Source organism: Protopterus annectens, chromosome 15.part0, assembly GCF_019279795.1.
Source record: "Protopterus annectens isolate FY-2018-M chromosome 15.part0, PAN1.0, whole genome shotgun sequence".
Lineage (NCBI taxonomy): Eukaryota > Metazoa > Chordata > Ceratodontiformes > Protopteridae > Protopterus > Protopterus annectens.
The window spans coordinates 261,781,456-261,793,761 of record NC_056749.1 but is presented as its reverse complement, the minus strand read 5'-3'; the positions used below and the strand labels follow the sequence as shown (position 1 = coordinate 261,793,761).

Below are 12,306 nucleotides of genomic sequence, written 5' to 3'. Positions count from 1 at the left end.
AACAATCTGCAAAAAGAAATAATGTCCTGTGCAAGAATATCTTCAGAGACAAAAAGAAAACAGGAATGAAGTTGAGCCCTTTATTCAAAACTTGTATCTGTGTTTGTGACAAAGAAGTGGAAAAAATATTCAACACATTATTCTTATTGGTTATTTTTAAATCATTAGTTTCAGTAGGGGGGTATTCCTTAAATAGACCTGTTTGCCTCCTCCATCAACAGGCAACCTGTCCTATTCCTATGTTGCAGTATTCTGCATATGGGTTTACCCTTCTAGTCTCGTGTACGTATGGCCAGTATCCAAAAGCTTTCAGTCCCTCCTAGGTGCGCGAGACATTAGTTCTTGGCGAAAGTATGTGGGCTATAAAAGTGACGTCAGCATGCACCAGCCCTCAGAGCTTTCCAGCCACCAGTCATAAGCCAGGTGTTCCTACTTTCGCTGACAACTACTGATTCAAGTTTCAAGCTAAGTACCCCGTTGGGGACCTTTTCAGTTCTTCCTTTTGTATTACTGCCTTTTCATGTCTTCCAGAAAGGGCAAATGTCAGTGCGGTCGTCAGATCCCTCATAAAGACACCCACGATAAGTGTGTGTTCTGTCTCGGACGGTTACACGATTATAAGGCCTGCCCTCTGCCAGGTGTTTGTACCGAAAACGTTGCGCAGTCATCTGCATGCGCTCAATTTGTACTTAACGAACCAACGTCTCAAATTGCTTTGTGTATGGAGGGCTCATCAGATGTTGCCTCTGAACCGCCAAAAAAGGCCAGATCTTTACAGCCAGTAACACTTGCTGAGCCTCTACTGGCCGAGCCACAGCCTGTGGCAGACATCGGCCTGGCTTTAGGACCTGGACCCGGATCCGCTGCACTGTATGTCACAGGTACCTCTGAGGAAGCCGTACTACCGGTGCGTGAGAGCACGTCCGCAAAGGCTATTCCAGCGACCATTTCGGACGCCGGGGGCATTGTGTTGAGGGGAACCATGCGATTCCCTGTCTCAGACTTTGACCCCCACTCCTAAACAGATGCCCTTTGGGACTCGAGAGAAAAAAGGAAGCATATCTCTCAGCCAGCAGAATGTATTCCAGACTGGCAGACCTTTAGCCAAAGCCTTTTTGTCAGTTTTCATGACTTTGAGGCCTACATCAGGTGCTTCAGCTCCTGTACCTTCTCCTCCTCTCCTTAGTCTTAGGCCTCAACCTGCAGAGACAGTTACTAGGGAAGAGGACATCTGTTCAGATTCTTCAGATGATTCTCTCTGTTATAATTCACAACTCCCTTCTCCCTTGGGGTATGGATTCCTCAGAGGAAGAATCTGTAGACCAAGATTCCCCTGTTGAAGACTTGACCTTCTCTGAAACTTTTTTAAAGTGAAGGAATGCTTCAAATGGGAATCCGCAGACATTTCTGAAGTACAAGAGAGGTGCTATGACCTCATTCAAATGGAAGAATCAGGCCCTTCGGCCATTCCTCCTATACTGCCTTTTTCAGATGCTTTTTCCTATGCATCTCTAAATCCGGACTGGCAACCTCCTGCTCCTCGTAGAGCAGACAAGACTGTACAAAGTCCCAGATTCAGCTAAGCACTTGATTAAGTGCCCTCCTGCCAGCTTCAGCTTCTGCACTTCACAGATACTTCTGGCTGCGCTTGCAACCCCTGCGAGATGATTTCAGGGCTAAGCTCAGTGATGCACCACTTGATAATGCTGCTTTATTTGGCTCAAAAGTAGCAGATATTTTCAAATCCTTGCAACAAAAAGGAAAAGCGATGCAGAATCTTAAAACGTCTGCCAATTTCTCCCGTGCCTAAATTTTACAGGAACTATCCTGCGAAAACAGTTAATAAGGAAACACTCCAATCCTGCTCTTCAAACTAGACACAGGCAAGCAAAAAAGAAGAATCCTTCAGCTAGAGCACCTTCCTCCTCTAGTCAGAGGACACCCTCTCAGGACAGGGCAGGTGTGTAGTGTCTGACTACCTGCCACTACTGCTTCCCCCACCAGCTGCCTCCATCCCACTGTCTGCTCGCCTTTCCCATCGCCTTCCTCTTTGTAATCAGATCACTTCAGACAAGAGGGTCCTCTCCATCCTCCAAGATGGTTACTTCCTGTCTTGGATAACCTCTCCAGTAAATCTAGGCAAGCCGCGATCTCCTGCTCACCATCTGCCCCTCCTGCTACCAGTACTACAGTCCTTTTTAAACCAGGGCACTACAGAAAGAACACCTCCCTCCCAATTTAGAGAAGGGTTCTACTCAAGGATTTCTTTTTTTTTTAATTTCCCATAAAAGGGTTCTACTCGAGGATTTTCTTAGTTCCCAGAAAAGAAGGGCCATGGAAACCCATCCTAGACCTTTCAAGGCTCAGTCCTTTCTTAAAGGTGCCAGCTTTCAAAATGCTGACCCTGCCAAACTCTATTTCCTCTTATTATGGGCAAAGGCTTCCTAGCTATACTAGACATCAAGGATGCCTACTTATACATTCCCATAAGACCCACACACAGGAAATTCTTAAGATTCGTAGTGGTCTCCTCACATCTTCAGTTTTCTGCCTTGCCTTTTGGACTTTCAACCACACCCAGAGTCATCACCAAATGCCTGGCTCCCGTAATAGCCTTTTGCTGGATAAAAGGGATACAAATATTCCCATACCTGGACGACATGCTTTTACAGGCTGCCAGCCAAAAAACACTCCTAACCGACATCCAGTTCATGGTGTCTCTCCTACAGGCTCTTGGCTTCCAAATAAACTTTCCAAAGACCAACCCCACACCGACCAAGACATTGCGTTCTTAGGGTGCAGAATCTGCACAGACTTGATGAAGACATACCTGCCCCCAGCAAAGGTGAGTTCTCTTACAGAGCACCTGCAAGGGATACTCTCCCCTCATCTGACTGCAAAGCAGTACCTCAAGCTGCTGGGTTACATAGCTACCATTCCCATGCTACCCCTAGCTTGGTTACATATAAGAAAACTACAGTGGTATCTACGCTCCATCTAGAAACAGCACAGCCACCCATTGGAACACATTGTGCCTTTGCTTCCATGCCTGAAACAGAAGATATTATGGTGGCTGGCCCAGGTGAAGCTCAACCCAGGACTTCCCCCTCCAACCACCTCAACCTTCTCAGGTCATGCATATGAAAAGTTCAAGGCCTGTGGACATACAGGCAGAAAACAGAACACATCAATGCCAGAGAAATGAGGGCAATCCTCCTAGCCCTTCAGGCATTCACTCCTTTCCTTCAGAAGGGATCCCTCCTGATATACACAGAGAACATCACAGTCCTGTGATATATCAACAAACAAGGAGGGAGTAAGTCCTACCTACTCTGCAGACTTGCTATACTAGTGTGGGAAGTAGCCACTTCCCCAGGAATTACCCTGAAAGCAGCATAGATTCCCTCTCTCCACAACTCCCAAGCAAATTCTTTGAGCAGAACCAGCACAAACAATCACGAATGGATGCTTCACAGGGATATCTTCCTGGACATGGTCCACAGATGGGGTACACCACAAATGGACCTTTTTTGCCTCCGCCACAGGCAACTTATGGATACTGTACCAGGACACCAGACCAACAGGCACTGGCAACAGTTGCCATTGTTCTCATGGAAAGGGAAATACCTTTATGCATCCCCCCTTCCCTCTCATTCAGATTCAGCAGGACAATCCGAAAATCTTGCTGGTGACTCCCTACTAGCCCCAACAACATTGGTTCCCTTTACTCCTTCAATTGTCCAAGGGCAATCACCACAAGTTAGCCCACAGAGTGGACCTCTTCACACAGCACAAGGGATCTCTAATCCATCCACAGTGACAGCTGCTACATCAAACCCTGTGTCTGATAGTCTTCTGATCCCATACAGACACCTTTACAATGACGACGTGCTTCATGTCCTGCAGGAGGCCAGGAAAATTAAAACTAGAAAATCATACTTATTTAAATGGAAAAGGTTTTTTACTTGGTGTCAAAATAAGCAGCTGGACCCACTTACTAGCAACATTCCCGTAGTGCTGTCTTATTTGTGTGAGTTGCTTCAGACCGGCTTGGCCTACTCATCTATTAAGGCACACCTGTTTGCTATCTCTGTATGTCTACCCATGGATCCACCCTTGGCATCCAGACTCCCTTCGAAGCTCTTCCTCAAAGGGGTCCTGCATCTCAGACCCTCCAGAAAACCTACTCTTTCTCCTTGGGATCTCAACTATGTGCTTACACTTCCACCCTTTGATCCAGCTGATCAAGCTTCCCTAAAACTATGCACCTGGAAGATGGTCCTCCTAGTGGCTATCACTTCAGCCTGAAGTGTATCAGAGCTCCAGGCACTAATGGCTACACTTCCCTTTCTTGTCTTTAATAAAGACATGGTTACCCTCAGGACAAACCCATCTTTCATGCCCAAGGTAGTCCGTGACCTTTCTCTCAATCAGGCCATTCACTTACCATTTTTTTCCCGAACCCACAAGGAAGAAGTGAAAGAGTGCTTCATTCCCTGAATGTACACAGACAAATTAGATTCTAGCTCCACAACACCAAGTCTTACCAGACAGACTGAACAACTTTTCATATCCTTCCACCCTAGAGCATTAGGGAAAGCTGTGTCCAAACAGAGCATTTCCACTTGGATCTCCGAGGCCATTACCTTCTGCTACCAGCACCATGGTAAGTCACTTCACGGTACAGTAAGAGCCCACTCCACTAGAGCCATGGCATCCTCGGGGACTTTCTTAAAGCGCCTGGATACCTCCTCCTTCCTTTAGGCAGCAACTTGGTCTTCATTTCATACCTTCACCAAACACTACAAACTAGACCACATCTCTAGGTCCAGGGCAGGGTTCACTAGGGCTATCTTGCATGGATTCCTGGAATCTGCTTCCATACCAACCACCCTTTCTTATTGAGCTTTGGCACTCACCCATATGCAGAATACTGCAACTTAGGAATAGAAGGATGTAGAAAAGTTGTGTAAGAATTTACCATACCCATAGATGTCCTTCTCTTCCATTTTGCAGTATTCCTACCCTCCCTCATTCCACTCTTATCAGCTATGTTTTCACTTTCTGGATGGCAATGACTTGGCATTGCCCTATTAGGTCTGGCTCCGACTGGGGCCCTCAGTTCTGAGGGCTGGTGCATGCCAGCGTCACTTTTATGGCCATGTACTCTTGCCTAGATCTGACTTCTCGTGCACCTAGGGAGGGACTGAAAGCTTTTGGATACTGGCCGTACATACGTGAGACTGGAAGGGTAAACCCATATCCAGAATACTGCAGCATGGAAGAGAAGGGCATCTACAGTTATGGTAAGTTCTTACACAACTTTTCTTTATATAAGCAGACTATATTTTAAAATATAATACTTTGAGTTCTAAAGGGTTAAACAAAGATTGCAATTGAAAGTATGTTTAATTGATGTATAAATGTGTTAAGTGTTTGGATGTGATTATTTAAGTGTTTCTTTTTGGATTGATATTTGTACTCCAGTGAAAGCATTTTACCGAGGCACTAGAGAGAGTGAAATACATTTGTACTTTTGGTCTTCCCCCTCCACTATTCCTGCTCTGTCCTAGGGCTGCCTCAGCCGCTTCTCTCCCTTTTCCCAGTGTTCATGAAGGGGAAGAACAACAGGAGACTAACATCTCATCTTCAGATGAATCCATTTCTTCATCTCAAATTGCCTCTCCATTAGAATATTATTCCCCTGATGCAGAATCCTTAGAAAGGGACTCTCCGCCAGAGGATATCACCTGTGAGGAGATAATCACAAAGATGAAAGAATATTTTAAATGGGACACTTCCCAAATGACTGAAACTCAAAAGAAATTGAGTCACTTCAAGTGGAGTCTTCGTCTCCTTCAGCCATCCCTCCAGTTATTCCTGCCTACCTTGATGCAATCTCTTCAGCATCTAAATACCCAGACTCCCAACCTCCTGCCTCTAAGACACTTGACTGTTTCTGTAAAGTTCCAGATGAACAAAAATTCCTGGTTAAGCCACCCCTGGCAGACCCAGCAGTGATTACTGTATCATCTGACAAGCAGTCAAGACAGATTCATCATAGTCTCTTTTGCCTACTGACAAAGCAAAAATATGGACAGTGTAGGCAAGAAGGTTTATACCTCTTCCACCCTAGCCTTCAGAGCTATCAACTACCAAACCCATATGATAAAATATGCTTTGGACCTTGTATCCCAAGCTTCTACTCTCCTGTCATCCACACCTGACTGCCCTAGCAAGACGGAGGTAGCATCAAAACTTTCACTGGCTTCTCAAGTGGCCAGACATTCCATCCGATGCAGTTATGATGCAAGGTCCGCAGCTTCTGCATCAGTACTCCACAGATACTCTTGGCTCCGCCTTCAACCCCTGCCTGAGGATTTCAAGTCAAAAATCCTGGATGGCCCACTAGACCACAACCTCCTGTTTGGCAAACAGTCTGCAGACCTATTTAAAAATCTTCAGGAGAAAAGTGAAGAACTGCAATACATCAGGCACCTACTGGTGTCTCCCATTCCTAAATATTACAGATATTACCCTGCTAAGGCTACCTTTGTCAGGATGATACCCTCCTTCCTCTGCTATACCCCATCCTCTTCCAGGCTTAGGATAGGAACCAGAAGGTAGACCACCTCCAGACCAGCAGCCTTCACAGCCTAGTCAAAGACGGCCCTTTCAGGACAGAAATGGCTGCAACAATGCGCGACTGCCTTGCCCACCTCCCTTTTTCAGCCTCTCTCTCCCACTGCCTCCCCCTTTGGAGATCCATCACCTCAGACCGCTGGGTGCTGGCAGTAGTACAAGAAGGACACTTCCTCTCTTGGAAGGAAAAGCCCTTTGCAAGGGGCATTCCATTCCCCCAAAAATTAACTACAACTGTATTCCTCAGGTCCTACAGGACCTTCTGAACCTAGGAACTATAGAACCTGTTCCTCCAGGATGGGAAGGAAAAGGCTTTTACACAAGATTCTTGTCCCCAAAAAAAGATGGCCCTTGGAGGCCAATACTGGGTCTGTCCTTTCTAAACTTATTCCTAAAAGTTCCATTATTCAAAATGTTATCCCTACAAACTCTTTTTCCACTTTTGCCAGCCCAGGCGTTTATGGCCACACTTGATCTGAAGGAGACCTACCTCCATATCCCTTTAAAACCCTCCCACAGAAAATACTTGCGTTTCACTGGGCCCTGTTTACACTTTCAATTTTACAGCCTTACCCTTTGGTTTATCTACTGCCCCTAGGGTATTCACACAATGCCTAGTTCCAGCTATATATAGCCTTTTGCAGAACCAAAGATGTCCAGATTTATCTCTACCTAGAAGACATCCTCATTCTAGCAGAAAGAGAGGACACACTACAAAACCATCTGCAGTTCACCATTTCTGTGCTTCAGAGCCTGGGGGTTCACCCTCAGTATCCAAAAGTCAACCTAAACTCCTCAGCAGGACAAAATCTTAAGGGGCTGCAGGATCAGAACAGACCTAATGCAGGTATTCCTCCCTCAGGACAAAGTTCTCTCCCTCTGTACCCACATGTCCTTCAAGGATGCATCTGCAGTCCTAACAAATGGGTTGTCCTGCCTCAGGCAGCCCTTCGGTCGGCCGGATTCCATAGTCTGGGTCTGGCCTCGGCTGATGTCGCACTTCACCCGATGTCACTGCGGCTGTCAATTGGGTATAAAGGCATCAGCCGATGCCATTTTCCTCAGTCTTTCTTGCCGTGCGGTGCCCGAAGCAGAAGCTGTTCGCAAGTCCCGGTCGGTCAGATCCAGAGTTTTCTACTACCGAAGACTTCTAAAAAGCTAAGTACCCCGTTGGGGACACTTTCTTGCCTCAGCTGATGTCAGAAAAAGTAAATAATTGTTTAACTTGTGGGAAACAAATACCTCATAAGGATTTCCACTCTTACTGCCTTCCTTGCTTAGGCCCAGACCACGACGTAGCAGCTTGTCTAGCCTGTGCTTCCTTCAACCGACGGACACTTAGACGTCGGTCGGAGTTTGTGGAGGAGTTTTTTGGTCCCGCTTTTGCTTACAAAATGCCGTCGGAGACTCCGACTTCGCATTTAGCTAAAAAGCGTAAGGAAAAGGACCGACACTCGCGGTCAGCGGTTTCGGCCGAAACCACGGTTAAGCCAACCGCGAGTGTCTCGGTTTCGGCTGAAACAGAGTCCACGGTTCTCCCTTCGGCCGAAAACATTCCTCCTGCAGCCGAGGCCTCACACAGCATGGCTGAATCTGCTGCTGAAATTTCTCCTGCTGTAGCAGGCACCCAGGATTTATCAGATACTATTCCTTTGGACATATCTACTCCTGCACGTGGAGCTGCTAGGCCCCCTGCTTCCATGTCTATCAAGGCTTTCTCTAGGGCTAAAGCAGCTAAATCTTCTAAGGCCTTGCCTTCTAAAACCCCTCACACAGGCCTAGCTCTAGTTCCCAAATGCTTAGCCTGGCAGAGGATCTCATTTCTTTGATCAGGGGATCCCAACCTCACCCTGACAGGGCCTCTCAACCCCCTCCAGAGAAGAGGCCTAGAGCAGAGCCCCCTGAACCAGTTTCTACGGATTATTCTTCTGATGATTCAGAAAACTCAAATCCTCCTGAAGGCCCTTATTCTCCATATGAGGATTCTGACGCAGAAGACTCCATTCCTTCTGCCTCTCCTCCTGAGGAATTTTCTTTTGGGGAAACCTTGCATGCTATGAGGGAACAATTTCAATGGCAGGGCCAGGATTTTTCAAATTCAAGGAAACTGCTCAGGACCTTTTTGCATTTGCCACAGCATAGGCCTTTAGCCATTCCTCCAGTACTAACAGTTGTGGATGATGCATTCAATGATGCTTGTACTGCCCCTGACTCTCTTCCTCCGGCCCCTGCTAAGCCCGACAGATACTACAGGGTCCCAGACACACATTATCACCTGTATAAGGCTCCTATTGCAGATCCTGAAACTATTTCTCAAGGCCCCAAAGCTGTAGCAACTACCAAAAACCCCCTCCCCTCTGAAAGAGAATCTAGAGTATTAGAGAGATGGGGTAAAAAAGTTTATACTTCTGCTACTCTTTCGGCTAGGGCTTTAAACTGTCAATTCCACATGATTCAGTATCAGGAATTTTTGTTAGATCAGTTAAATAAAAAACTATCCTCTCCTGAACCTATAGACCGCAAGTCCCTTCAGGATTTGGTACATAACACTCAGCAGGTCAGTAATCATTCCTTAAAATGCGGCTATGATGCACTGGAGGCTTCCTTTAAATCAGCTATGACTGGTACAGTGATCAGAAGGCATGCATGGTTAAAAGAGCAATCCTTACCAGACCATGTAAAGTCAAAGCTCCTAGATGCTCCCATGGAGAAACTCAGTTTGTTTGGCTCCCCTGCACAGCAAGTGTTAAAGAAGGTGGAGGAAAAAGCAAAATCTGTCCAAACAGTCAAGGACTTCTTACAGGTCCAGCCTCCTAGGTTTAGTAGAAATTGGCCTTCGAAGAATTGGTCCTTTCCAGACACCAGAGCACAGAGAGGCAGAAATAGGCGCTCAAGAGGCAGAGGTCAACCCAGAGGTGCCTACAGGGGACGTCAGTGGCAGCCTAACAACCAGAGAAGTACTGCCACAGATCCAGCTACTACCACTTCCACAGGACAGTCACAGTGACTTGGCTCTGATACCGCCTACCAGGGAACAACTGGAATCACCCTTAGGCGGAAAGCTAGCCTTATTTTCAGTAAACTGGCATTACATTACAGGAGACAAATGGATTTTACAGACAATAGACAAAGGTTACAGGTTTCACTTCCATACTCTACCAAGGAAGAGAGGAATGCCAAACCTACCACCAAACCAAAAGATAAACGCTCTAGAACAAATCAATCATTTACTAAGGATGAGAGCTATAGAAAAGGTACCGGATATGGAACAAGGACAAGGATTTTATTCCAGACTTTTCCTGGTGCCAAGAAAAGAAAACCAATGGAGGCCTATTCTCGACCTGTCCGCTCTCAACACATATTTCATTGTTCCAAAATTCAAAATGCTGACCCTACAGCACCTTCTTCCCATGCTGGGCAAGGAGGCTTGGCTGGTGACTCTAGATCTCAAGGAGGCATACCTGCACGTCCCTATTCGACCAGATTGCAGAAGATACCTCAGATTTCTTGCAGGATCAGAGCATTATCAATTCTCAGCATTGCCCTTTGGCTTATCTACTGCGCCCAGAGTATTCACGAAATGCCTGGCATCAGTAATTGCTCATTGCAGGCTTCAGGGAATTCAAATTTATCCATACCTGGACGACTGCCTGCTACAAGCGGACAACAAGATCAAATTAACAAAAGATTTGGAAAAGGTTATTCACCTACTGCAGGCCTTGGGATACACAGTCAACATAAAAAAGTCAAGGCTGGTACCATCCCAAAGGATTACATTTTTGGGTGCAGAACTGGACACATCAATTCAAATGGCATTTCTCACAACAGAAAAGCAAAAACAACTACCACTCTATTTCAAGGCATTAACAAAGCAGAACCAGCTTACAGCAAGGAAAATCCTGCAAGCCCTGGGTTACATGGCATCCTGCATAATATTGATCCCACATGCCAGACTGCATATGAGGAAGTTGCAATTGGTACCTAAGGAATTTATGGTCTCAGCACAAGCACAGCCTGGAAACCCAAATTCCAATAATTCCATGCCTGAAGCAAGAATTCCTGGGGTGGGCTCAGGCCTGTCAGTTGAACAAAGGACTGCCTTTCCACTGCCCTCACCCAAGCCAGACTATCACCACGGACGCCTCAGACCTCGGTTGGGGGGCACACATGGCAGACAAGTGTATACAAGGCCTATGGACACAGGACCAGCTGAACCTACACATAAATCAAAAAGAGATGCTGGCAGTGAAACAGGCAATTCAGACATTCAGACCGTTTCTTCAACAGGGTCATTTGCTGATAAGGACGGACAACACCACGGTTATGTGGTATATCAACAAGCAGGGAAGCGCACATTCATACCCTCTATGCCGGATGGCAATGGACATGTGGAATGTGGCCCTGAACCTCAACATTCAGCTCCAGGCCTTATTTGTGCCAGGAAAAGAAAATATATTAGCAGACACATTAAGCAGAACTACCACGGATGCCCACGAATGGATGCTGCATCTGGACATCTTCAAAACCATTACAGAGAAATGGGGGCTACCAGAAATAGACCTGTTCGCATCCCCACACAACCACCAATTGAGAATATTCTGCACAAGGACATACCTCCCACTTGCTTGGAAGGTGGACTCCCTATCCTTCAGTTGGCAAAACCTAACAGCATATGCATTCCCACCTCTACCTTTGATGCACAAAGTGCTACTGAAGATCAAAGAAGATCACCCAAGGATCATACTGGCCGAGACAGCATTGGTACCCGCTTCTGAGAAGTATGTCTCGGACACACGCATGGCCTCTACCTCTAGTTCCTCTGCTGCTAACACAGAACAACTTCAAGATCCTGCATCCAAACTTGAAAACACTCCAGCTAGCTGCCTGGAATCTTACATGAAACAAAATAACTCAGATTTATCTCAGAGGGTTAAAGACATTATCCTGGAGGCTCGCAGACCCTCCACAAGGAAGACTTATTCAGCAAAATGGAAAAGATACCTCATTTGGAGTGCAGCAAAAGGAGAAAATGTATCATTGGCAAACATAGCTAACATCCTGGAATATTTAGCAGAACTTTTCCACAATGCCCTGTCTTACTCCTCCATCAAGATTCATGCATCAGCAATTTCAGCAGAATACAACATGGATCCTCCTGTCTTCTCTCATCCTCTACTCAGGCAGTTTCTGAGAGGAATTAAAAATGTAAAGCCTCCAAGGAAGCCACCTCTACCTACATAGGACCTGAACTTTGTCCTGGAAAAGTTAACACTTCCCCCTTTTGAACCTGCAGCAACAGCAGAATTACAGTTCTTATCTTGGAAAACTGCTTTCCTGCTTGCAATCACTTAAGCAAGAAGGGTTTCTGAATTACAGGCATTAATGGCAGTACAGCCCTTCCTGATCTTCCATCAGGATAGAGTGTCCTTGAGAACTAACCCTACTTTTATGCCAAAGGTGGTCTCCAGGGTATCATTGAACCAAGCAATCCACCTGCCAACATTCTTCCCCAACCCACAGAACAGGGGAGAAAGACTACTGCACACCTTGGATGTACACAGGCAATTGCGCTACTACCTGGACAGAACCAAGACCAATAGAAAAACTGACCAGCTTTCTGGTAGCATATGCAGCAGGAATGGAAGGAAAAGCAATTTCAAAACA

The 12,306-nt window shown here is 46.2% G+C and overlaps 1 protein-coding gene across 1 annotated transcript in view; it reads left to right on the top strand.

Moving 5' to 3' along the window:
* The window catches only part of OGT (O-linked N-acetylglucosamine (GlcNAc) transferase), a 2,411,396-nt gene that overhangs the window by 1,862,752 nt on the left and 536,338 nt on the right, over positions 1 to 12,306 (top strand). The gene's annotated exons all lie outside the window — the stretch shown is intronic.